The sequence below is a fragment of the Peromyscus californicus genome, unplaced genomic scaffold (assembly GCF_007827085.1).
Source record: "Peromyscus californicus insignis strain IS unplaced genomic scaffold, ASM782708v3 Scaffold_4__1_contigs__length_199733344, whole genome shotgun sequence".
In the NCBI taxonomy this organism is placed as follows: Eukaryota; Metazoa; Chordata; class Mammalia; order Rodentia; family Cricetidae; genus Peromyscus; species Peromyscus californicus.
Window position 1 is genome coordinate 181,200,075 of NW_026294562.1, and position 26,841 is coordinate 181,226,915.

Genomic DNA, 26,841 nt, shown 5'->3' on the forward strand with positions numbered 1-26,841 from the left:
CCATCTTGGGAAGCAACAGCCTTGGTCTAAAAGAGACTGGGTCTGTACAGAGTGTCATGGTCTCAAGCATGACATGGAAGACATGACTACAGTGCAGTCAGATATTCACCTTCCCCAAATCTTAAACTCCCTCACTGACCTAGACCACTGGGAAAATCCCACAGTAATCCATTCCAAAGACTCCACAGTCCTCAGGAGGGATGAGGCCCAGGAAAGTTCCCACATCACTAGACTCATAAAAGGTGAACAAGAAAGACCAGAAAGTATCTCATCTGCTTCATGGAGCTCTTCAGGCCCAAATCCAGCACCAGGACCTGGTGAAGGGAGCAGAGCCTGGAACCAATGCTGGGGCCAGTGAAGGGTATATTGCCAACATGGACAACAAACACTTGGAGGGCAAAGCTCAGAAATCTGCACCCAGCAGGCCCAGGGTAACTAGGGTTCAGGGGCAAGACAGGATCAAGTGGACCAGAGAAAACAACTTCAGCAAAATACAGCAGCTGAAGCCATCAAGTCACAGAGTCAAGACACAAGAGAAGCCCACTATCCCCAAGACCAAGAGGAAGAGGAATCCACCTGAGCTCAGCAACGACGCCTTCAAAAAGCCTCAAACTCACCTGGGAAAGTACATTCTGGCATCCACTCAGGTCCTTCACCCCCGGGGGAAGAAGAGTAATGACAAAACTGGCATCTCCTCCTCCCGTACTCTGCTAAACTTCAGTGCCATCAAAGATGTCTGGACATGCAAAGCCACCTCATCCCTTCTGGATGTGCCATGGGATGGCCGAGGCCCTGGTAAACCCCAAGCAATGCTCAGAGACCAGAGAGCAATGCTCACAGGGAGTGTCCATCTCCATCCCAGTATGAGCTGCCCCCACCTGGGAAGGTCAAGTTGGTACCTCTGCCTTTTCCAGCCCTGGACAATCCGCAAGCCAGAATGGTTTCTAGAAAGCCTCTCTCCCTGGCTTCATGCAGGCCCCCTGCAGTATACCCTGTGAGGCCTCATTCCCACTCAACTCAGCCTACCACACTCAAGCCATCTAAACCAGCTCCTGCCAGCACTACTTTGATGGCCTCTGACAAGCCAGTTCTGCCTATTGCTACCAGTGCCACACGAGCTAACATAACCAACCCCTTCCAGTCTAGCCCTGGGCCTCAGCCAGCTCTCTGTAGGCCAGAATCCTACAGGGAATCATCTCTCCCTTCAGTCCAGAGGGAGCTTATTTTTGCTGCCAGGAAAAAGGCCCCATCACCTCCAAAATCTCAAATCCATTATCTGGTGAAAGATTTTGGCCGCCAACCAATTCCATGGAGGACAGTCCACATTCCAGGGCCAGTCATCTCACAGTCCATCACAGAAGAGCAGAGGCCAGAGCGGGAGGCCATGAAGAGGCAGGCTCAACGGGAGAGAGAGAATGCTGCCAAGTACACCTCTCTGGGCAAACTGTAGCTCTTCCTTCAGAGGCAGAAGGGTATGGAAATTTCTAGAAATTATGACTATGTCATGTAAGTCCTAGCCTAGTTTTTGGAACACAGTGCTATTCAACACAGACAAGGTGAGATATAGACATAGATATACATGTATACATTGAATTAACATCTTGGTGAGTGTGTAGATAAGTAGGTACATATGGAGTTAAGGAGATTAATTGGTAGATCCAGGGATTTATATATAAATGGTCAGACAGTTTCTATACTTGTAAATATTTGAAGACACTAAGAGTGATTGGAGAAATTAAGTAAGTTTTATCATCCATTAGTACGTGTATGTAGAAGGCTTTGATGGTTTCTTCATACCTTTGCTATTGTTCTTTAGTGTTTCCAAAGTAGAAATATGTGTTACATAAATTCATCATATGCTGTAAAACACTGGTAGTGTTATTTAAGGTAAAAGTAATTAGTCAAAACCTGTAGTGGTTATAAAATTATTCTCCTTGACTTTTGTTTTCATTATACTGGTTTTTGAACTTGGTATGTTTCCTATAGTTTATATTGTATAGTGAACACACTGCTGTTCTTCCAACACTTCCTCCCATTTTGAACCACTTACCCTAGTCCTTTAATCATTACTGGTCTGGGACAGATATCCTCCTAAAATTTCATTAAATGAAATACAGGATTCCATGTATACACTATCAAGCACCCACCTTAAAGAGAAAATATACAAGGTTGAACATCTTCCTGAGAAGGGATTCATTCATAATGATGTATGTCTGAAGTTGTATTCATCTTTGAAATCATCCTTTTCATACTTTATTTTGTGTGTGTGTTTTGTGTGTCATCCATCACTATGTATTTCCCTTATTCCTCTTCAAGCAGAACATCTGTATGTGCTTATTATCTTTTTATTATATCAGAGTAGAATGTCTTTTTCTTTGTCCTTTACTACCTGGGTTGCCTGATTTCTTATGATTTATGTATTTTATCTAATTCTATATAATCTAGATATTAATATACTTACTGAGGTAGCAATAGCAAAGATGTCCTCTTGTTCTCTAGGACCCCCTCTCAAATATCTGTTTCTTTTTCTAGTAACAAATGCTTTACTTCCCTGAGAAACCATCTATTAACTACAGCCAGGAATTCTTGAGTAGCTGGTGTGTTGCTCCATCCTGCCCTGTCTCTGAACATTCAACACTTTGACATACTTAGTACTCTAATACTATCGGGGTTACTCACACTATGGCCTCTGAGGCATTTGGCAATTCATTTTACAGTGTGACACATAGGAAATATAACTCATCTGTTTATTAATTTGCTTTTAGTATCTTGAGACAGGTTTTCTCTCCATAACCTTGCAAGTTCATAAATATGTTCATCAGACTAGCTTTGAACTAACATCAGCCTGCCTCTACCTCTGCCACTATCTCTGCCTTTGCAATTGCCCTGACCCTGGCCCCGGCCCTGCCTGGAGTGCTGAGACTAACAGAATGCTCCCACAAACTAAATGGAATCAAGTTTCTTTCTGTCTATATGAATATCCAGATTTCCAAGCATGATTGAATGAAGAGGACATGTGTAAGCCAAGGTGCATTTTTGGTACCTACCCAAAATCCCAAGAGACTTAACTGAATGTGTTTACAACTGGAATTCAACTTTGACTGATGTTTCCGAATATCTGCAGTTGTGGCAGAGAACCTAAGAATGTCATCCAGCTGTTGTAGGGGCCTAAGTGCAGAGGTACACTGAGAGGAGGGGGCATCCCACTGACCACGTACTGACTTCTTCCTTGACTCTTTTTCAGTGGTGCAAAGGGAGACTTCCCTGGGAATCACACCTCAAAGCCAGACACTCCCTCAGCTGCAGAACAGATCTCTGCTACTCCTACACCCTGCATTCCCAGATAAGGACACCAACTATTGATGGGGACAAGTCATTAACAGTCCCCATCCACAACCTTCAGAATTCCTGGCATTGCCACAAGATCTATGCCTGGAACAAAGAATGACAACCTGCATGAGATGGTAGCAAATCTATCAATGCCTCTGGATGTCTATGAGTACATGAAAGAAAACCAAGACCCATCTTCCTTCCCTTTAGCACACCCGGACATGCAGCATAACTTGCACTTCACTGATGCTGAGAGCCTAGGGCAGAAGCTTGTTTGTGACAATGCCACCAGGGAAAGCAGCAATCATGATCAGGATGAGCCTGGGACATGCACAGTGTGTTGTCCTCCAGCATGTACTTGCAGACATGACTAAACTGCTGGCAGAAGTTCACCTTCCCAAGTGCTTAACTCCCGCTCTGAACTAAACCAATTCCAGGTTCCCACAGCCACCCAATGCAAAGACTCCATAGTCTTTCGGAGCAATCAGGCCCAGTAAAGATAAGGTGTCATCAGCACACCCTTAAACCAGTTCAGGATGAAGGAAGAGAGACACTCTAACCTGCTTCATGGAGATTCTCTAGACAGAATCCATTATCAGGACCTTATGGAAGGAGAGATGCCATGACTAGTGCTGTGGCCAGAAGGAGATATTGACAACACAGGCAAGCAAATGGAGGGCAAAGCTCTGAAAGTCACACTCTGTACGCTCAGTAGACATAGGGTTCATGGGCAAGATGAGACCAAAAAGAGCTAAAGAAATCAACTTCACGAAAGCTGAAGGAGCAGATGCCATCAAGTCAGAGTCATGGCAGGAGAGAAGCCCACTGTCCTCCACAACAAGAGGAAGTGGAATCCACTTGAGCTAAGACATCATAGCTTTAAAAAGCCTCAAACACACCTCAGCATGCACATGCTGGATTCTGTGAAGTTCTGTCACTCACTGTGAAGGGAAGGGTGAGAAGAAAACTGGCATCTCCTGAACCTTCAACTCTTTGTGCTACTCTTTGCTCTAATAGTATCAGAGTTTGTTACACTTTGGCCTCTGAGACATTTGTCATTACCTTTTTCCAGGGTTACATATACTAAACAAAATAATTTATTTATTAACTTACATTTAATTTCTTGAGACAGGGACCCTCATCATAGGCCATCATGTCCTAGAACTGACTACATCGAACAGGCAAGCATTAAACTCACAAAGATCTGCCTGCCTCCCCCTCTGCCTCCACCTCCATCTCAGCCTCTGCCTCCCCTTCTGTCACCACTTCTGCCTCCTCCTCCTCTGATGCCTCAAGAGTGCTGGGAATAAGGAATGCTTCAAGAAGCTAGGTGGAATCCACATTCTTTATATACATATGAATAACATTTCCATGCATGTCTTGATGAAGAGGCCATGTGTACTCCAGGGTGCATTTTTGGTACATACTTAAAATCCAAAGAGATGAAACCACATGTGTTTACAACTATAACTTAACTCGGATTTATCTTTTCCTGACAATGTGCCTTGTTTCAGTTGTAGGCTGTACTTGCTACAATACCTGTGAAACACTGACCTCTATTGAGGTGTGTTCATGCTATCCTGGGTATTTTCTGCTTTTGTGGTAAAGTTATGATTGTTTATCTACTTCTAGGAAGTGGGGTATCTGAATTTTACTGAGGAATTGTATTCACCCTGTTCATAGAGTTTCATGAATTCATTGTAAACAAATTTCTAAACAGTCTTAAATAAATAAAAAACACAAAGCCAAATATAGGGGTAAAAGCCTTAGAGATCAGGGAAATAGTGATAGCCACCATCCTTACCTCTCTAGCCCTGCAGCTACCCAAAGTGAGCTACTTTCTCTCTTACCCTCACCTTTATTGCCTTGCTGTTCTGTCTTCTCATTGGCTCTTAGCCCTGCTACCTCACTTCCTTGTCAATGCCTGTCTGTACAGACCTAAAGGTTTCTATAGTTGGTGCGGGGTTTAAAGGCACCACACTAGGCTGTTCCCTGGTGCCTCCTTGAACACATAGTGACCCTGTCTGCCTTTTGATGGGATCAAGGTATGTGCTACCACTGCCTGATTCCTGTGTTTAATTAAAAGTGGTTGGCCATTTTCCTTTGGATCTCCAGGCATGCTTTATTTATTAACATGCAAATAAAATATCACCACAATTCAGCACAAATAAAACATCACCACATTTCCCCTTTTTGGTCTGTTAAAAATAAAGAATAAAATTTATAAATAATATAAGAAAAACTATATACAATAAGTACAACAACTATATATAATATATACAAGCAATAAATACATCAGCATTTTTACAAATTTAGAGAAAATATTACATTATCTACTCTATTTTTTGTGAGTTTAAAATGTACCTAATTCACTTTCTACCAGAACTTGTATTACCAACAGAAAATTGTCGTGTAATATTCCTTCAAACTTATATACTTTTCACCTCTTAGTGAGTTTCTTTTTTTTTTTGAAATTTCTTAAGAAGGAAAAATGTAACTATGGCTATCTAATCTTCAACTCCCTCAGAGACCAAGAAGGAAATTATATACCTAGTAAAACAAGTATTGCAAACAAGCAACTTCTGGAAAATTTTGAGTTGACAGAAACAGCCAGCTGTCTGGACAGTCACAGGTTTTCTGCAATGTTGGGGCATCATCTTCAATGTACAGGCTAGCATATCTGACAGACTCATTTGTGAAGTAGGATATACACAAGGCCTACAGCTCGAACTCACATTCGGCATGAGTATTCCATGTACCAGATATAATTGAATTCTACCAGTGTCCTGTCATGATTCGGAATTTTAAATCCTGGAAATTGCTGGTGTTTCTGGAATTCCTCTGCTTATTCTTTTCAGCTTGTGGATGGCTTTCATCTCGGCATCCTGTTCTTCTCCGCATCCCATTCTTCTCGGCTTGTGGGTGGCTTCATCTCCTTTATTAAATGCCAGTCTACCATTGAGAGGTTAGACTCTATCAGCCTAGTTACTCTTTCAAGAATAACTGTTTCAGCTACTGTTCCACTGCATACCAGAAGACATCGGTCCATTACCTGTTGAGCTGCCTTCTTAGAAAGGGGCCCTGTACATTTACAGATTGCAAAGGCCACTTTAGCAATGGTGCCATATAGTCTTGGCATCAGAGGATGCCATATTCTGTAGATCTCTGAAGGATTTGAAGATGACCTGTCTATCTAAAATATATCTCTGCTTAACCTTGAAAACACCTAATATGACGACAAGTTCAACTGTAATGACTAACTACTAATTCTCATTTCTCTATATCCTAATAGTTGATAATACTAACGTTCAAGGATTAGCAAATTGTTAGATGAACTGTATAGGTACAATACCCTGAACAAGATTAGCAATATACATACAGCATTTTCTAACAATATCAATCTCAATATATATAATTTGTATACAATATAAAAAAATCCAATCCAATGTAAAGTATTTAAAACTAGTAGTTGTCTTTTAAAAATAGATTCAATAATCTACTTTTTTATCTATATCATATCTGTATCCTCTCGTTTTTTCAGAGCAGATTCAATAATCTACATTTTATTCTATCATTTCTATATCTTTTTTCAGAGTACATTCAATAATCTACGTCTTATCTATATCACCTTTTTTCCAAACAAGAACCTTAAATCTAATCTCCTTTGTTTAGCCCTTTTCCTGACCATTAACTACAACAACTTGTAACCAAGCCTCCTAAACAATGACAACTACCCCAAAACCAAAACCCATTGAAAAACCAAAAACCACCCGTCCCACCTCTTGGGAATGTGAGCATTGTGCTCTGAAAAATTGATTTCTGCAGTTGTAGGTGATAGCATCTTTAGAAGATTCTGAAAAGAAAATTTTGTGGTTAATTGTCAAGTTCCAGGGGAGGTAGCTATATCATTTGTTGTCCAATCTTGGCATAATGCCCAAGTGCAGGGCTTATCTCAAGTCCTTGTTCAAGTAGTCTGTGAAACAGGATCTTCTCAGCTAGCCATCTCAAAATTGTTCTGAGCAGTTTGTAGTCCAAAGCTGATCTTTGGGTGATGTTTGTCAGCTTAGTGGTATTATTATCGTCCATATGGAATCATTGTAATGGGACCCCATCATCTTTCTGGAGACTTCAAATTCGAGGTTAGGCCTGGTCATGTTTCCCTGCAGAAAACTGATAGAGACTCCAACACAAAAACATGTTTAGGCAGCTAAATTAAGCCTTTTTCTAGAATTAGTTAGTACTCTATATGACCAATAATATCATGAGAAAGTTATATACATATATAAATCTTGTAAATTTTGATATAAAATTCATAACTTAAGAAAAGTTTAAAGACTCAAAATAGAACCAAAGAATTGAGATTAGTGGCAAAAAACTAATTCCTTAATTTTTTGGTTTTCTTCTGTCCTATATCAGAAGATGGCTCTTTCATCTGACATGATACAGAGATTTTCCATTTTCCTTTTAACAACATACGTGGGTTTAGAGAAGGAAAGAGCCATTCTTCAACTTCAAAGCCAGCTTTAATTGTTAATTGAACTAGGACTACAAAAAGACCATTTGTGTTAGTTGTCTGTAGAGAAGAGAAGAAACAAACATTTACGAAGACTTAAGAAATTTTACATGTGATACACCAATAGGCCAAATTACTCTTTTTCTTGGGACATTTTTCTAGATGATTTGTCCTTTTTCTTCAGATGTCTCATTTGTCCAGTGTTCTTCAGATTCCTTGGTCTTCATTCTCCTGAAAGACAAAAACAAAAAGCCTTCCCCGAACCTAACTTTGGAGAAGATCCCTTTTGGCAAGTTATATCTGATAAAATAAAAAGGCATTTGTTAGTGGTATAAGTTAGTTTAAACTGAATGGACATGCTGGTTGATGAACTATCACCTCTTCTAATTAAGAGGTCTCTCTTGTTCAAATTGAACCTATATCATTTTTGATGGTATCCACAGCTTATCTTCTCCTATAGAAACAAAAGCAAAATCTCGTTCCCAACGTAACACATATCTTGGTTTCCATTCTGAGGTCAGCACATCCTTAAAGTATATAGGCTGATGTAATTCTGCAGTTTTTTCTATTATCCAATGTCTCTCTGCAGCTATTGTCCCTTTCTCATTAGCACTGAGAAAATTCAAAGTTACTAGAGCATTATGTAATCTATTTCTGGGTGTTTTGTTGCCCCTTTCTGTTTATTTAGCATATACTTTAGAGCTCTATTTGTTCGTTCTAAAACTGCTTGGCCTGTAGGATTATGTGGTATAACTGTAATATTCTTTATATTATAATAAGCAAAAAATGTTTCCTTTTATGAGAGACATATGCTGGAACACTGTCAGTTCTAATTTGTGTAGGTATACACATGATGGCCATAACTTCTCACAAATGCATGATTACAGGATCAGCATTTTCAGAACCAAAAGCATTTCCACACTGAAATCCTGAATAAGTATCAATGGTATAGTGTACATATTTTAGTTTTCCAAATTCTTCAAAGTGAAACACAACCATCTGCCAGATTTCATTCCTCTGTGTACCCTTTGAGTTACATCCAGCTGGTAGCAGAGTCGGGTTATAAAAGGAAAAAATAGGACATTTACTTACAATATCCTTAGCTTGTTGCCATGTTATGTAAAAACTCTTTTTTAAATCTTTACTGTTGACATGATGTTTTTTTATGAAATTATGAAGCCTCCAGCATATTTCTTATCAATAATTTATCAATCTTGTCATTACCTTGTGCTAGAGGGCCTGGCACACCCATATGGGATCAGATGTGAGTTATATATAAGGGATGCTTCCTATTCCTGATTATATCATGTAACTGAATAAATAGTGAAGTTAATTCTGACACATCAGGGATAAATTCTGCAGTCTCAATATATAATACTACTCTTTCAACATACTGAGAGTTGGTAACTATGTTGAGAGGTTCTGAAAAATCCATTAATATCAAAGAATATCATACAATTCCATTTTTGAACTGAATTATAATGACTTTGAACCACTTTACTTAAATTTTCAATTTTTTTTCCTGCTTCCTCAATTCTGTCCCATGCATTCATGGCTGCCATGTGGCATAGAATTTAGATTTCATTATCATTTAAACATTGTCTTTGTATATCAGAGTATTCAACTTCTCCAAGAAGTTGATCCTGGGCAATTTCCACACCTCTACTTCTACATGGCGTCTATTGCCTTAGCCTCCTGCTTAAGCCATTGTCACCACTGTAATTGTGCTCTGGATTCTAGAACATCTGTTACCAACTCTTTCCAGTCCTGAGGAAAAATACTATTACAAGTTGACCACGAGTTTAACATTTGATTTAAAAACGGAGAATGCATTCCATAGGATACTATAGCTTCTTTAAATCTCCTTAAATCTAACAGTTCCATTGCAGTCCAATCCGCTTTTACATGCCCTGAGCAGGTAGTTCCTGTAAGGCTACCAGATGAATTAAGTTTGATTGTTTGAAAAGATGCTGTCTCTCTGTAACCATATAATGCGCTCCTGAAATAATTTCACCTTTAAAGTCTTCTGCCTGTGTCTGAATTTCTCTATAATTCATTTCAACCTTTTTTTCTCAAGTTTTTATCTTGGCACTTAAGTTGACCAATCTTTTTAATACTAAAATAAGGATAATTAAACAAATAATAGTTATAACTGATGTTTCCTACATCCTATCAACATTAATTATCCTCTCATTTAAATGTACAGTTTTCAGACTGTCTAATGAATTATCAAACAAAGACTAATTTCCTTTTATTGAAAAATATTTCCTATTTTATAATATGGAAAAAATGTTCTCTTTTAACTAGTTTCTCCCTTTAAGATATCTGATATCTTAATTGACTTACCAAGTCTGCATAGAACAGTAGAAGTCCAAGGGACTTTCAAAGCAGCTACCTAGCATGGTAGCAGTCCAAAATGGGAATCAGAAAGACAGAGAGAGAAAGAAAGAGAGAGACACAGAGACAGAGAAATGGAGACAGAGACAGAGAGACAGAGACAGAGAGAAAGAGAAAGCACCTACTAAAAGCTAAAAACTAAATAAAAAGTCCAGCCACGTGCTCTGGCCAGGGGCTCTGTAAACACATAAGCAGTCCAGCTGCTTGCAGCTCTGCAACCTTGCAGCTCCAGCAACATGAGTAGGAGATCTGGCTGCAAGTAGCTCCAGCTGCATTTAGCCAGATCTCATATAGCTCTGGCAAAGCCAGGGGGCCTGTAAACCCTGGCCTATAAGGCCATCAATGGGTTTTTTTAATGAACTCTTGCCATGTGAGCACCAACTGTAGATGAATTTCTAAATGGTCTTATTAAATAAGAAACACAGAGCCAAATATAGGGGTGAAAGCCTTAGAGATCAGAGAAATAGAGAGAGCCACCAACTTTACCTCTCTAGTCCTGCACCTACCAAAAGTGAGCTACTTCCTGTCTTACCCATGCCTTTATTGCCTTGCTGTACTGCCCTCTCATTGGCTCTTAGTCCAGCTACCTCACTTCCTTGTCAATGCCTGTCTATATAGACTGCCAGGTCTCTATGGTTGGTACTGGTATTAAATGTGTGTGTCACCATGCTTGGCTGTTCCCTAGTGTGTCCTTGAACACACAGAGACCCTATGCCACATGATCGAATTAAGAGCATGTGCTACCACTGCATCAGTTCTATGTTTATGTAAAAGTGGCTGGCCATTTTCCACTTGATCTCCAGGCATGCTTTATATATTAACATACAAATAAAATATCACCACAAATGGTGTATCTGTCTTCACAATATCTAACCCCCAGGTACTGTGTGGGACCAAAATTGTTCATTCTAAAAAGGGCTATTTCCAAAGTCATCCATGTAGAAAATATTAACAAACCCATCATGAAATGATCCTGCTATCTGTATACGATGATCATCACAGGGACAAATTTGGGTAAAACAGAATAATGAAAAGCAATGGCTTAAGGAGGCCTCTGGGGTTATGCTCTCTGTGTGGCTTTAATTACAGATTTAGGCACTGCCATGGGACTACTGTGCTTCACTTTACATCTTAGGAGCAATAGAAATGCATTTGAATAGTTATCTTCTAACCTTGATATTATTTAATCTTGATGTTTTCAAACTAAGGGTCTTGTAGAATAATTCTTATTAAACAAAGTTCAGGAAGCATTTTTGATATTAAAGCAATTCATAGAATGCTGTACTTGTATTGAATCCTTCTTAATAACATTAGTTCTCATTGTACTTTTCACTGAACATATTCTTTTAAAACTGTATATTGTACTCCGAGCCCAGTAACTTTCCTTAACTGTCACCAAAAATCTTAGGCATTGACATCTGCTTGACAGCATTGCCTCCCAAGTCATGAATGGAACCATGTTGATATGTGTAATCTAGGATCCATATATACAGACAGCATCAGGAGATATTTGTCTGGGAATGGATACGTATGATATAGTATGATTATCATGAGTTACAAGAACTCTCCTGCAATCACCTTGACTACATTCATCACTTTATCTGAAATGGTTCTGTTGTGTGTAGACATCACATATTCCTTCTCCATTGCTCTCTTATTGGAAAGCAAAATCAGCTAACATAGATATTCCTGAAAAAGGCTGCAATCTATGCTGATGTGCAAAGCAATCAGTACATGATCAATTCCTTGGAATAGTATAGATGGGAAATAATATAGACATAGTGATGGTGTTTAAAGTGACCCCATACTGAAATAGAGTGTAGAATACTTCACATTATACCCACCAACTTATTGGTGTTTCCTGTGGAAGCAATACTTGGAAGGCTCCTACTTTCAGTTAACTCTCCACTTCTATTCTCTACCATCAAGAAAGACCATTTTCCAATGGGCCTGATAGTCAACTGCAAGGAACATCTAGAATGACAAGTCAAGTTTTCATGAATCTCCATGGCTCCTTCTACTATGTACAGTTAAGCGTCACAGCCACAGACCTGTCTATCACTGTAACATTCTGTTTAATTACTTTCTAAGGTATCCATCCATCCAAGGTAATCACTGCTAACATATCACAATGGGATGTTCACTTGATTTTGGAATAAAAAGCCATGCCACACTATTCTACCCCACTGCTCCAGGTCTCAATTTGATTGGACTACTTGTAGGACAATCCCAGAGCTTTGGGTGGACTGCTTTGTTCATGATCCATTTCTGAGTACCAGCCTGCCATCTCACCACACCAGCAGCCACTGAGACTCAGGAGCTAAAACAATGACAACTCTCTCCAACACCAACAGTAACAAATGCCAAAGGATGGCCAGCAAGGAAGCAGACTGTAACTGTTACATCTGCAACTACATTAATCTCCTGCAAAATTGCAAAGGTTTAGAAGGGAAATGTAGAGACCCAACAATTCCATTCAAAAAAACAATATCAACTGTCTTACCTCTGGGATGTAGGAACTACTCAGTCACAGAACATTTTATGGTGGATTGCAGTACAAGATAAGTATTCCCTTCTGTGCATGTATACACATAACAAATTGGAGAATTGTTACAAATATACCTAACAACTGTGCCTTCTCCCTACCAGTTTATAATTCTCTCTTGACATTTTTCTATGTGGAAGAGCCATCCAACAACCTAATAGCACAATTCCTGACCATTCTCCCCCAAAATGATGGAAGATCCTGCTTGGTCTATGAAAGCCAACCAGCTGGCTATCAGAAAGGGGGTTCCAGCTCCAGGCAAGTCTGAACTTCTCATATTCTGCAAATCATTCAGTTTGGCTCCTTTCTACTTCTTGCTCATAACTTACAATGGGATCACAATAAATTTCATATTTTAGGAAGTACTAAGACCTTCTTGGCCAACATCTCCTGAGGCTTAACCCTACTTCTGGTAGTTAGCATTTAGCAGGCATCTGTCTTCAGAGAGTGCCATTTTCCCACACACACAGGATACCATCTTTCAAGTTATTTAACTTACATTTACTTTTCTTGGAGATGCTGTTCCAAAAATATTTTATCATATTTGTTTGTTATCTCTTGAAAGCTTTTTCTTTTGTAAAGAGGGAGAGAAAATGAGGACTTGGAAAATAATTGAAAGGAGTATAGGGTGTGGTAAGTAAGTTCGGTATATGTGGTTAGAGGAAATAAGTCATTGTTACACTGAAAGAAAAATAATATGTGAATATTAAAAAGTAAAAAACACAGAAATGATGAGAATTAAACACTGAACACAGTTCTATCTATCTATCTATCTATCTATCTATCTATCTATCTATCTACTTATCTATCTCTCATTTTCTCTCCACTGTCAGAATTCAAATAACACAGGCTCATGTTCTACTCATTTGGTTCTAAGCTGCTACAAAAGGACACTTTTTTCTGATGGATCTACAACTAGAAGTCTGGATGAACCTTCCAACTTTCAGTCATTGCCACTTGGAATGTGACACATTATCTGGCAAGTGGTCAGTCATGAAGGAAACTGCAAGGGTGAATGACAAAGGCAGCCTACTGGCCTATGAAAAAGGACAGTCTTATTGCAGACCTTTGCCAAGCAATCCAAAATATGATACAATCTACATGGAGGAAAAGTTCTACTGAGCTGGACATGTACCTACATGATACAGCAGTAGCTCAGTGTAAAAATTGTCCTACTGGAAAGTTCTACAGCTCATGTGAATGCAGAAGGAGAGCTAAACAGGCTCCAGGGTCATTTTCAATGAGGACTGACAGACACTGTCACAGTAGTGCTTCCTGAGGCAGATTAAAAATTGTATGTAAATGCACACTACACCCATGCCATAAGACAGTCTATGAATTCACCAGTGAATGACCAAAAAGGATAACAATCAAAACCAAAATGAGGAAATACACAAGATTTCCCCATATTTCATTAATATTTTGCATTCCTGTCTGTGAAGATACCCTGAAATGGAAAATGGATTGTTCTCTTTTTTTTTTCAAATATAAAGGGAAATTGTAGGATAAAAGAGTCAGCCAAAGAAACACACAGTGACCCTGAAACCATGGCTCTAAAAGAAGAGCCAAAAGCTTAAAAAGGGCCAATAAAGAAACAGACCATAGCCCTGAAACCAGAGCCAAAAGGTTAAAAATGGCCAGTGAATAAAAACACACTTGGGACCTGAAACCAGAGTCAAAGAAACACACTCTGCCCCTGACACACTCAGCACAAAAACCAACCAATCCCTTAGGAAGAAAACTAACCAATCACTGAGCACACAATGTAATGAATCTCCGAGTTTGTCCAAACCGAGGGATTGGAATCTGAGCAATTCTCACCCTGAAAAGCTCCCCGACTAAGACGCTCTACTACATAAGCCCTGTACACGTTCAGTTGGGAAATGCCTTTTTCCACTCTGTGAGAGGAAGCAACCTTCCTGGATTCTTCCCCTCCAATAAATCTCTTGAATGAGGTTTGGGTTAGACCTTCTTTTGTCAGAAGGGAGCATAGCAGAGAGGGAACATTAGCCGCAGTAGAGAAGAGCAGAGCAGAACTGTAACTTTTGCTGGGAAAACCATCCCCTAACAAAGCAGAGTGGTTGCATTGGGGAAAGCTTTAACTGGAACAGATGCAAGCTGCTAGCTTAAATTGACTTTGTGCTATTGCTTCGCTCTCAACTGCCAGGATCCCATTCCAACAAGTTGCAACACTTACAAAAACACCTACATTGCATTTTCATGTAACCCACCACCACATACCAACAAATGCCTTCCTGCTCCAGGTATTCCATCTCTGTTTAGCCTTTTCTCAGAAAAAAGCATGGCAGAGAATGCTAGAAGCCCAGGATTCTGCAGAGACTGTTGCCAGGAGGAAGAAGATTCAGTAACTGTCACACTCATTATACTTGTGGATGAATAGAGAAGACGGCCAGACTCAATGACTAACAACTTCAAACTATAAGAAGGGAGGCAAGATACAAAGAATGTCCAAGTTTCTGAGACCAGAGTAAGATACAAGCTGAGCAACCAAACAACAGAGGTTACCCCTCAAGTGCTTACTACAACCAGCAGCCTCCAATTACAAGCATCTTCACGATGAACAGAAGACCACTGCTTCTGGAAGTTCACCATGATACTTCCCACCACTCTAAGGATACACCCTAGTCCAAGAATCAAACCCTACCAAAAAGTGATGAAAAGCAGAGAAGGGAGATGTGAGTCCTGCCTGGGTCAACACAGACTAAGGAAGTCATCTAGGAGAAGAAACCAAAATAGAAGATTCTTGGAGTTCATCATCAAAGGTGCATCAATACCCTGTTCTTCAACCCAGTCAGAAAGGAGCCCTTTGATCTCTTCCTTGGGTCATGGACAGAGGATGACAGCTCATATATCAGATCAAGTGAAACGGTTTCACACCCACGTTTCCTTCACAAAGGTGATCCTCTCTTTCTTGCCCAAGGCTCCTGACTGTATGTACAGTGTATGATGATGGGACACTCTACACTGGAAGGTGACACCTCATGGTAACAATAGACACAGCTTCATCAATAAACCTTATAAGAAGCTCTGCCAATACTCTGGACTATACCTCGAGAAAGGGTTCATGACTTCCATGCCAGGATTGCCCCTTACACTAGCCCACACCTCAACCTCCATGGCTACTGTTGGATTCCTGGTGTTCTCTCTAACCAATCCTGTGTGTTACCTCAGAATCTGACCTTCCCATTGGCTGCTGCCCTGTTTATGACATCATTCTCCCTCTAACTCTACCATTACCTGGTGGGTTCTTGGGGTTGCCATGGTGATGCCTGTAAACAAATTTGCATCATCACAGGTCACCTGTGATCAGTGACCAGTAAATGCTGTCTGATACCAGACACACTTGCGACTCAGGTCAGCTGATAAGACAAGAAAAATCAATTATCTTGCTCCATTGTACTCTGAACTGCTGATACTCTCCCTCCGACCATGGCAGGTAAGGAAAGAAACTTTAAAACATTTCTTTTGATCACTTCTCCCCTTATTTTTACTATACTTTAAATCTTGGTTTAGTGGGGATACCATGATGCTGGTAGAGTTACCTGAAATTGAATGTCACATTCAGATTTGGTTCTTACTTGGGTTAGAATACACTGAAATGAAGAAGACACACTGCAGAGATGACACTGGAGGTACTCAAAGGTAGTTTGGAACTGAATGTTACAGATAACCACAGATTAAATAAAAAGACACAAGGCCTTCCCCATTATTAAATAAAGGAGTCCTCTGTTTGTCTTCAACTGACTCCTGGTGTCTGCTTCATTGCTGCCACGTCTTCTCACCCCCTTCCCCAAGGGAGCTGTGAGGATCCAGCTACAACATAGGAAATATCTAATTTTTTTCTGCGTTTTGATAAAAATCTATTTCTGATACATAAGACAAGTACAAATATGAATTTTTTTTTTTTTTTGGTTTTTCGAGACAGGGTTTCTCTGTGTAGCTTTGCGCCTCTCCTGGAACTCACTTGGTAGCCCAGACTGGCCTCGAACTCACAGAGATCCGCCTGGCTCTGCCTCCCGAGTGCTGGGATTAAAGGCGTGCGCCACCACCGCCCGGCCCAAATATGAATTTTTTAAGGCCATTTGAAACCAAAATATAACTTTTTCAGAAGACCTACAGGGAAAGACTTAACTACTGGTACAGTTCTGGTGTATTTTAGTGTAGTCATTGTTGTATATAAATAGAGATATACATACAAATTGAGAGGTTTTGTACAAGCTAGCAATGAAATAAATATTAGTGAGTTGGAGGGAAAAGATGCATGTTAATCCTTATGGTCCCTTTGTAAGTCAGCTTTCAATGATGGTAACAAATACACAGAAAATTAAAATAATAAAGAATAAAGTTTTCATAACTTAAAAAAAATAAATAAAAAATAAAAAATAAAAAGACACAAGACATTGTCAAATCCCAACCCATTATTATGCAGTCACACTGTTGAGATTAGTCTAGGTAAATGTTTCCTGTCACATATAGAAAACAATATCCAGCTCTGATCCCTGGCTCTTACACTCTATCCAGCCCATCTTCCACAGCATTCTCCACATCTTTTGAACACTTATAATGTTGGATGTTATCAACATGGGCTGGGTACTCCACAATCAGTTGTTCTCTGGACAAGAACTGACACACCAATGTTTTGCAAGAATTCTCACAAGGATTACCAACTAGGAGAGTTACAAGAAATTAACAATTACATGGAAGTGTTCATTGAAGAATCAATTTAACCAACTATTAAATTAAGAAATAATCTTATTCAGAGATGAACTCCAAAATATATTTTAGTCACAAGACATCACATGAAACACAGGCAATCAAAATGAAATGTTATCAGCAGGTTGTATTCATGTAGCCATATACGTATATGAGTTGAATGGTTATATAAAAGTAAGAGGTAATGACTTACACAAAAAGTAGTGAGGAACAGAAGGAGCTAGATGACCAAGGGATTCTTAGCTGAATACAGTTCTTATCTATGAAATTCCTTATACATCATTTCATTAGGAAAGCTCAGAGTAGAGCAAAGCCTGGTGGACATGGAAAGAACCTACAATGCCAGCACTCTGATGCAGATGCAGGCCAGTCTGTGTGATTTCAAGGCCAGACAGATCTAGGTAGAGAATATCTCTCGCTGCATAGAGCAAGATCTGAACAAAGGCACAGGCATGAGAAGCTGTCTAAGGTTCTCCTGCTTTAAACACTTCTGTTCTGGGACACAGGTGTGAGGAAGTACCATAGCAGGTATCAGAACAAGACAAAGCAGGGAAAAGAATGGTGATATCTAGGTCAAAGCAAGGGTCAACATGGATCAACTAGGAAGTCCATGCCCACACAGGAAGAACAGGCAGCTCATCTAATGAGTGTCATCCTACCCATTACCACGAATCATTCTGAACCATTTGTTTGGGATATGTGAGGGAAAATAGGTCTCAGACTCTCCCAGACAGGACAAACTGCAGATAACAAAGCTCCTCACATGAAGCCACACAGATTCCATCTCACTGTTCTTCCCACATTCCTCTTCCTTACTACAGAAAATTTCCAACATGCACCTTTCTTTGGGACAGAATGTGCCTTGCAGCCTTCTGCACCTGTGCTGAGGAATTCTCCACCTTTAGAAGGAAGTGTGTGTAACTTCTCCAGGGTCTCTACCCCAGGTGTGAGTTCAGCATGGCTCCTGCCATCAGACTCCAGCACTTGTTGCCAGCAGCTCATGGACAGTGCCTACCCCTACTTACCAGCTAGCACAACCATGGTGACTTTGCTGACTGACCAGGGCCAGAGCTCTGCCTCACCACTCTCCCATCCAGGTGTTCTCTAGTGGGATCCCACGGGAAGCACTGACAGGAGGGAAACTGCATTCTAGGACTCCACTGTAACTGTCATTGACCAGAATACCACATTCTCCTCCTTGTCTATGACAGCCCAGGGTGATAATATTTTAGATCCCATTGCCTTAGTCCTCTCCTATCCAACACTATCTGTCAGCCTTATTCAGGCCACACCATCACAGGTGCCTAATCAAGGATAGAGCCTGGCACCTTCCTATCAGGAGGGCAGCCAGGTCTATTAAATAACCTCAACAGCCTGGGCCCTCTGAATGCTGGAGAACTCAGGCAGTGCCTGCAGGCCTGTAGCTCTGTGTCCTATTCTGGGGATCAGGCATCAGGGATGGTGATGATGCCAAAGGATATTCAGCCAACAAATGTCCAAACACCCTTCTCCACCTCTGCCCTCTACTATCCCACACCTGCTCAAGACATGCCAGACACCAGTCTTCAAGTAAAACCAGCCAGAAGGACAGAGATCAGCACCCAAAGCAGACAGAGCTCAAACTTTCAGCAGTGGATGTCCTCAGGGAGAAAGGATGGGAGTCCTGAGAGCTCAGCCTTGGCCTGGCTCACCATCCCCATCTTCAGTCTCTATAATGACTGACAATGCAGGGCAATGAGCGGCATCCATCCTCTATTAAGACATGTCCAGGAACACCACCACAGACACACGTCACTGACCTAGCTAATCAGTCCAATGCACCGTTACACAGCAATCACCTACAGGAAGCCTTCCTTGGCAGTGGATGGGTTCTGCAGAGAATGTAAGGAGTCAGCGGTGAAGGAAGTGAGCCAGGCCATGGTGGTTGGGAGAATCTTGTAGCCTGACGAACCAGCAGCCAGAGTGTTTTTCTTTATTTATACAGAATTTAGTTAGCAGACATTCATCATGTTCCAAAATATAGATCATATCATTTTTGGTTTTGGACACCTCCTTTTGCTCATCTTTTAGTCATCATTTGTAAACTATGACCAAACAGAGTTATTATTTCCAATCATTTTCCCTCAAGTTTTGACATCATTAAAAAACAGAGTAATCATTCTTACTCATTAACCCATTAATCCTATTTTTAATAATCTACAGGCATATGATAGCCTGTGCTCAGGCCTGTTGCTTTGGTTACTTCAAGGACACTAGACCAAAACCAAATCCTCAACCATCCTGGACATTTTGTCATGTCCCAAGCAATGTATTATTAACTCTTAGTGGTCAGAGTGCCCAGGAGAAATCCTTAGGCTAAAGATGCTGCAGTTATTATTCAAATTCTGACATAATACAATCAATATTCACATTTATCTGATTATAGAATTTGTCTATATGTTTAATCCTGGCATTCTGTTGTTCCTTGGTCATGTGACATTATAGTGACTCTACATGAGCTAACTTCTAAGACAGGGAGGTTGTAATACCTCATACTTTCATCATGTTTCCACTCAATACTTTACTTATCAATATGTCTCTATGTGGGGCAGATCTTTATGTCACATCATTGTCTGAGTGTACAGTGGGAAGAGCCTTGTAATCTGAACTGTGGACAATTCCTCTAGTCCAACGAGTCTTGTTGACATTATTAATTTTACTTTGTTTTGAATAGCTTGTCACTGTGTAACTACAGAGACAAATATTTCAAGAATATCTAATAGCCTAATGAAGAATCCTCTGGCTTCTTTATGTGTCACAACATCCAAGGCATAAAGAAGACTTTCAAGTAGATAAGGATATCTCCCTCAAAGTGTGTGTGTGGGGAATAGTATGTTCAGGACTTTACTGGGTAAGCTTAGAAGCAGCATGCCTGGGAGAAGGCATAAATGATTCATACAGAATTTTCCATCAATCCAACATACCCAAATTTTACAAATATTAAAAGTGCCCCATTAAAAGTGTAACAGGTGAAAACCAAAGGTGGCATGGCAGTCATCATGTGGCTCAGCTTTGCTGGATCTTTGTCAAGCAGCAGTTCTGGATTTACAACTTCTGTCATTCCATTCAGATATGGCTGTGTCAATCACCTACTTCTTAATCTGTTGCTCAGTGCTATAGAGGACACCAAGGCATTTCTAATTGGTAGACCTTTATATTCTCTGTGCTGAATTCTGACTTTAGAACAGTGCAACTCCAAATCTGTCCTAGAGGAAGTATTACTCCCAGATTCCAAGTGCTGGCCCTGCCATTCTCTTACAAGCATAAGTTCATTGAGAGTCCAGTATACCCGGTGTACCAGTGTACAACTGCTAAATTGGGCAAAGCTTCTCTCTCTCTCTCTCTCTCTCTCTCTCTCTCTCTCTCCTGTTTTCTTTGCTATGGTTACTCAGAGGTGAGCCAAGACTATGCATGATCACTAGGATATGTTCTCTACTACACAGTCACACCCAAGACTAAAGATTTCACCTTCTTTAACCAATTTTCACGTCATTAATAACAAGGCTGTGAAATGTGGAGCTGGACGAAATCCAGGGTTGTTGAAAGGATTGCCTTGCAGGAGTGAAGAAGTGGGTTTGGATACCTGAACCTACTTAAAAAGCCAGGCTATGGCCGGGCGGTGGTGGCGCACGCCCTTAATCCCAGCACTCGGGAGGCAGAGCCAGGCGGATCTCTGTGAGTTCAAGGCCAGCCTGGGCTACCAAGTGAGTCCCAGGAAAGGCGCAAAGTTACACAGAGAAACCCTGTCTCCAAAAACCAAAAAAAAAAAAAAAGCCAGGCTACTGGGGGCATTTGCGTAATGGCAAGAAGTTGGCAGACACAGGTAAGTTCTTGAAAATTATGGACCAGACAACCTGCCTGATAGCAAATTTCCACGAAAATGAGGGTCACTCTTAGAGAGACATGGGAAAGGCAAGGGAGGACCACACCCCAAGGGAATTCTGTCACCTCCCCATGATCACTATGCATGCACACAACACACAAACACTGAGGAAAACACAAACATCTGAGAAAACATGATATGACATGGTTACCAGAAATAGGACAGTGGTCACAAGTCTCCCAACAGAGGTGCCGTGCCACCTGTGCTACTCAAGCAGAGCTCATAGGAATGCCTTCCCCACTGCTGTAGGGGTCTGAGTACTGAGGTGCACTGAAAAGTGTGGAGCACCTCACTTACCAGGCAATGACTTCTTCCTTGACTCTTTTTCAGTGGTGAAAATGGAGACATCCCTGGGATTGACAGCTTCAGGCCAGACACTCTGTCTGCTGCAGAATACAGACCTCTGCAGTGCCTGCACCCAGGATGTCCAGATGAAGACACCACCTGACGATCGGGACTGGTCATTAATTGCACCCTTCGACAGTCTTTCAGAATTCCTGTGCTTGCCTCCTGCCCCAAGCTTGAAACAGAGAATAATGGCTTGGATTTGATGACAGCCGATATATCAACTCCTCTGGATGCCTATGAGGGCATAAAAGAAAACCAAGACCCATCACTTCTCCCTTTAGAACATGCCAACATGCAGCAGGCCCTGAACTACACTGATTCAGGGAGCCTAAAACAGAAGCTTTCTCCTGACAATGTCACCTTGGGAAGCAGCAGCCTTGGTCAGGATGAGCCTGGGGTGCTGCAGAGTGTGATGGGCTCCAGCATGGACTTTGCAGACATGACTACACTGGTGGCAGATAGTCACCTTCCCCAACTCTTCAACTCAATCACTGAAATGAACCAATTCCAAGATCCCACAGCAAACCAATCCAAAGATATCAGGAGGGATCAGGCCCAGGAAAGCTCCAGCATTATCATTGTACCTGTGGACCAAGTGAAAGGCCAGAAAGCCTCTGAGATGCTTGATGGGTCTCCTCAGGCCAGAATCCAGTTCCAGGACCTGGTGGAGGAAGAAGAGGCTCTTGGCAGCGCTGGGTCCAGTAAAGGGGCTATTGACAACATGCCCAAGCACTTGGAGGGCAAGGCCCAGAAAGCCACACCTAACATGTCCAGCAGAGCTAGGGCTCAGGAGCAAGACAAGACAAAGAGAACCAGAGAAAACAACTCCAAGAAAACAGAGGAGCTGAAGCAGTCAAGGAACAGAGTCAAGGAGGAAGAAAACACCACCACGCCAAAGAACCAGAGGAAGAGGAATCCACCCGAGCTAAGCCATGACAGCTTTAAAAAGCCTCGAACTCACCTCGGCATTTGCATGCTAGAATCAGTGCAAGTCTTTCACCCACTGGGGAAGAAGGGTGAGGAGAAAACTGGTATCTCCTCCTCCCAGACTCAGCTAAACCTCAGTAGCAACAAAGATCCCAGGACAGGCCCAGCCACCACATCCCTTCTGGATGTGCCAAGTGATGGCCGAGGCCCTGGTAAATCCCCAAGCAATGCTCAGAGACCAGAGAGCAATGCTCACAGGGAGTGTCCATTTCCATCCCAGTATGAGCTGCCCCCACCTGGGAAGGTCAAGTTAGTTCCTCTGCCTTTTCCAGACCTGGACAAGCCACAAGCCAGACTGGTTTCTAGAAAGCCTCTCTCCCTGGCTTCACAGAGGCTCCCTGCATTATACCCTGTGAGGCCTCATTCCCACTCAGCTCAGCCTACCACACTCAAGCCATCTAAACCAGCTCCTGCCAGCACTACTTTGATGGCCTCTGACAAGCCAGTTTTGCCTATTGCTACCAGTGCCACACAAGATAACATAACCAACCCCATCCAGCCTTGCACTGGGCCTCAGCCAGCTCTCTGTAGGCCAGTATCCTACAGGGCATCATCTCACACTTCACTACAGAGGAAGCTTGCCTCTGCTTACAAGAACAAGGCCCCACCACCTCCCAAACCTCAAATCCAATATCTGCTGCAAGACTTCAGACGCCAACCAATTCCATGGAGGAAAGTTGACATTCCAGGGCCAGTCATCTCACAGCCCATCACAGAAGAGCAGAGACCAGAGTGGGAGGCCATGAAGAGGCAGGCTCAACGGGAGAGAGAGAATGCTGCCAAGTACACCTCTCTGGGAAAACTGCAGCTTTTCCTCCAGAGGGAGAAGGATATGGAAATTTCTCGATATTATGGCTATGCAATGTAAGAGCAGGCCAGGTTTTTAGAGCAAAGTGCTTTTCAATGTGGATAAGAAGAGATATAAATACCAATACACATGTATACAGGGAGTTTAACAACTTAAATGAAATGTATAGATACATAGGTCCAAATGTAGTAATACAGATGACTATGTAGTTATAGATGGATATACAAAATGTCTATATTCACATATATTTGAGTACTTAGTAAAACTCCCTAAAAAGTCTTAAGTCTGTTATTTCATCTGTAAGTTATCTTTCAATATTTATCTTAACTTTGATAATTTAATTTTTACATTTTCCAAGTACAATATCATATTCTATATAGTAAGTATTAAAGTATATAAGTATTAAAACAATTAAATGCTCTAGTTGTATTAAAATTATTATCCTGGAGCTTTTCATTCACAGGACACGGTATGCCTTGAAGCACATACTGAGTATTGAGCACACTTCCTCTTTGACCACAGTCTGACCATTTCTCCCCTCTCCCCACAGCACTTAGACATCATTTTTCTGCTACAGAGCTATGCCTCTAATTTCATGAAACACATACATAGGATTTCATTTATGTAAATATAATCTAGGAACAACATATGAAAGAAAACATGGACAGTTTACTGAGCCTGGTTAAGTTATATGATAATCTCCACAGATTTTTTTCTTTCACAAAGCATAATTTCATTCTTTTTATGAATGAATAATTTCCCAACGTGTTCATACATCACATTTTCTTTATACTTTTCTCTGTTGTTGACACTCAGGCTATTTCCCTAATGTTGCTGCTGTGGACTGTTGCAAAGGCTATTTTTGGTGTCAACCTGAATACATGTGGGATTAGTTGACTGGGTACACCTGTGAGGGATTTTTTTCATTAAAAAATTATTAAATCACTTGACGTAGATATATCCAACTTTAATCCAGATCTTTTGAGATGAGAAGGTCTGCCTTTAGTTTGGGCCACACCTTCTGGTGGCAGCCTATATGAAGGACATGGAAGAAGGAAGCTCTTTGCTCTTTGCTTGCTTGCCCTTGCTCTTGTTGCATGTCCTTCCTTCACTGGCATTAGATCTTACTTCTTCTTTGGGATTCCAGAGTATGCTGAAGACCAGCTGAGATATCAAGCTTCATAGACTGAACCAATACTCCATCCTTGGACTTTCAGTTGGTAGATATTCATTGTTGGACTAAGTAGACCATAGCCTGTAAGCCACTCTAATAAATCCCCTTTCTATATATAGAGAGATGGATAGATTGAATGAGTCTATCAGTTCTGTTCCTCTACAGAACCCTGACTAGTATAATTCTGCTGTAATCAATATTGATGTGCAGATATGTCCTAATATAATGAGTTGAAATCCTTCTTGTAAATACCCAGAAATAGTATAACTGGGTCATGTGGAAGATTTGTTTTTATTTTTTTTTAAGAACCTCCATTGTGATTCTGTTGTGTGGTGATTCTAGAAAAGAGCACACATGGACACTCTAATGTCTGAATAGAAAGTCTGTATTTCTGTCCAGCAGCTGCATGGGAAACCTGCACAAATCATGCAGCCTTGAGCCTCACTATCTCTGGTCTTTCAAGCACAAAAACTATATCCTGTGTTTACATGCTTTACTGAGAAAGAACAGTTAGCAAGAAGCAGAACTATAGAAGCCAAAAAAAGGCAAGGCTAGTACATTTATGGGCTTTCCTGGATCCTGGAGCTATTGACTTTGCCTTTTATGTATTAGGTCTTTGTTCCCATTTCTGCAGGTGTTGGGGCCTACATGCTGGGTTCTGAGGTCAGAATGATGCCTCCAACATAGTGTCCATTGTGCTGAGGTCTGGGGGCCTGTTACAACCCCTGTACCTGATGTAATAGCTTATATCCTCACCAGTGACATATGTTTTTCTTCAGTTTGTGTTCTTGACACCGTTTGTCATTTCTTGACTTAATTAGTGTCATTCTAATTCAAGTGAAATTAATCTCAATGTAATCTTAATTTAGACTTCTCGGACAATGAACATTTGTGTGTGTGTGTGTGTGTGTGTGTGTGTGTGTGTGTGTGTGTGTGTGTGTTGGCCAGGTGAATTCCATCTTTTGTGAACTATCGTTTAATTCATGAGTTATTAACTAGGATGTTTTCTGTTAACATTTTAGTTCTTTGCACTCCAGATAGTAATCCTCTATCAGATGTAGAGACCTAAAGACTTTCTTCCATTCTATGGGCTGCTTCCTCGCTGTTTCTCTTGCTTGGCAGAAGCTTTTTGAGTTTATGAGGTTCCACTTATCAATAGTAGGCATCACCTCCTGAATGGAAGAGGTTATTATCAGTCATTGTTTGGTTCTGTATTAAAAGTGTTTACTTTTTCCTCTAACAGTTTCAAGCATTGCATTAAATTCTTAGGAGCATTTAGACTTGAGTGTAATACAGGGTAAGAGATAGGAATCTAGTTTTATTCTCCTACAAGTGAACATACACTTTTCCTAGCAAAAACTGTGATTCTGTTTTTTCTGTAAAGCCTATGCTTGGTATTTTTGTCAGAAAACAGTTCTTGGTAGCTGTGTGGGCTTATATCTCAGTCCTCTATATACCATTAATGGATGTGTCTGTTTTTGTGCCAGTGCTATGCTGATTTTGTTACTGTTGCTCTGTAATATCACTTTATGTCAGGGCTGGCGATATCACCAGCATTAATGTTTTTGCCCAGTATTAATTAAGTTATCTAGGGGACTTTGCGGGTCCATACGTGACTGTTCAGAGTTGTTTCCTACACCTGGGAAGGCTGGTATTTGGGTTTTGGTGGATATTACTGTTCAACTTACAGACTGACTTGATAGCCATTTTCACAATATTAATTCTTGCCATCATAAGTATGGCACAGTTTTTAGCCTTCTAGTATCTTCTATATTGTTAGTTTAGTGACCATGAATGACTTTTGCCACTTTCTATAATGGAAAGGTTTTCTTTCTACTTCAGTTGTGAAAGAATCTTGCTAGCTACAGTTCAATATGTCACAAGCTGTCTTTCAGAGTATGAAATAGTATTCAATATCACATTGGTTTCATATAGTTAGTATTTTGAATATATGGTTAGCTGGGGAGACCTTTCATTGCTTTTATCTCTTTGATATTCATAGTAATAAACACCTCCTGTGCATAAACTGGAATATCTTCCCCAAGATTTGAGACAGTTTGTTATGAGTTTATTGAAAATGCAT

General features: G+C 40.8%; 1 pseudogene; it reads left to right on the plus strand.

The window, feature by feature from the left end:
- Positions 1-374: 374 nt before the first annotated feature.
- LOC128124140 (uncharacterized protein C2orf78 homolog) lies at positions 375-23,760 on the plus strand (annotated as a pseudogene).
- Positions 23,761-26,841: the final 3,081 nt, after the last annotated feature.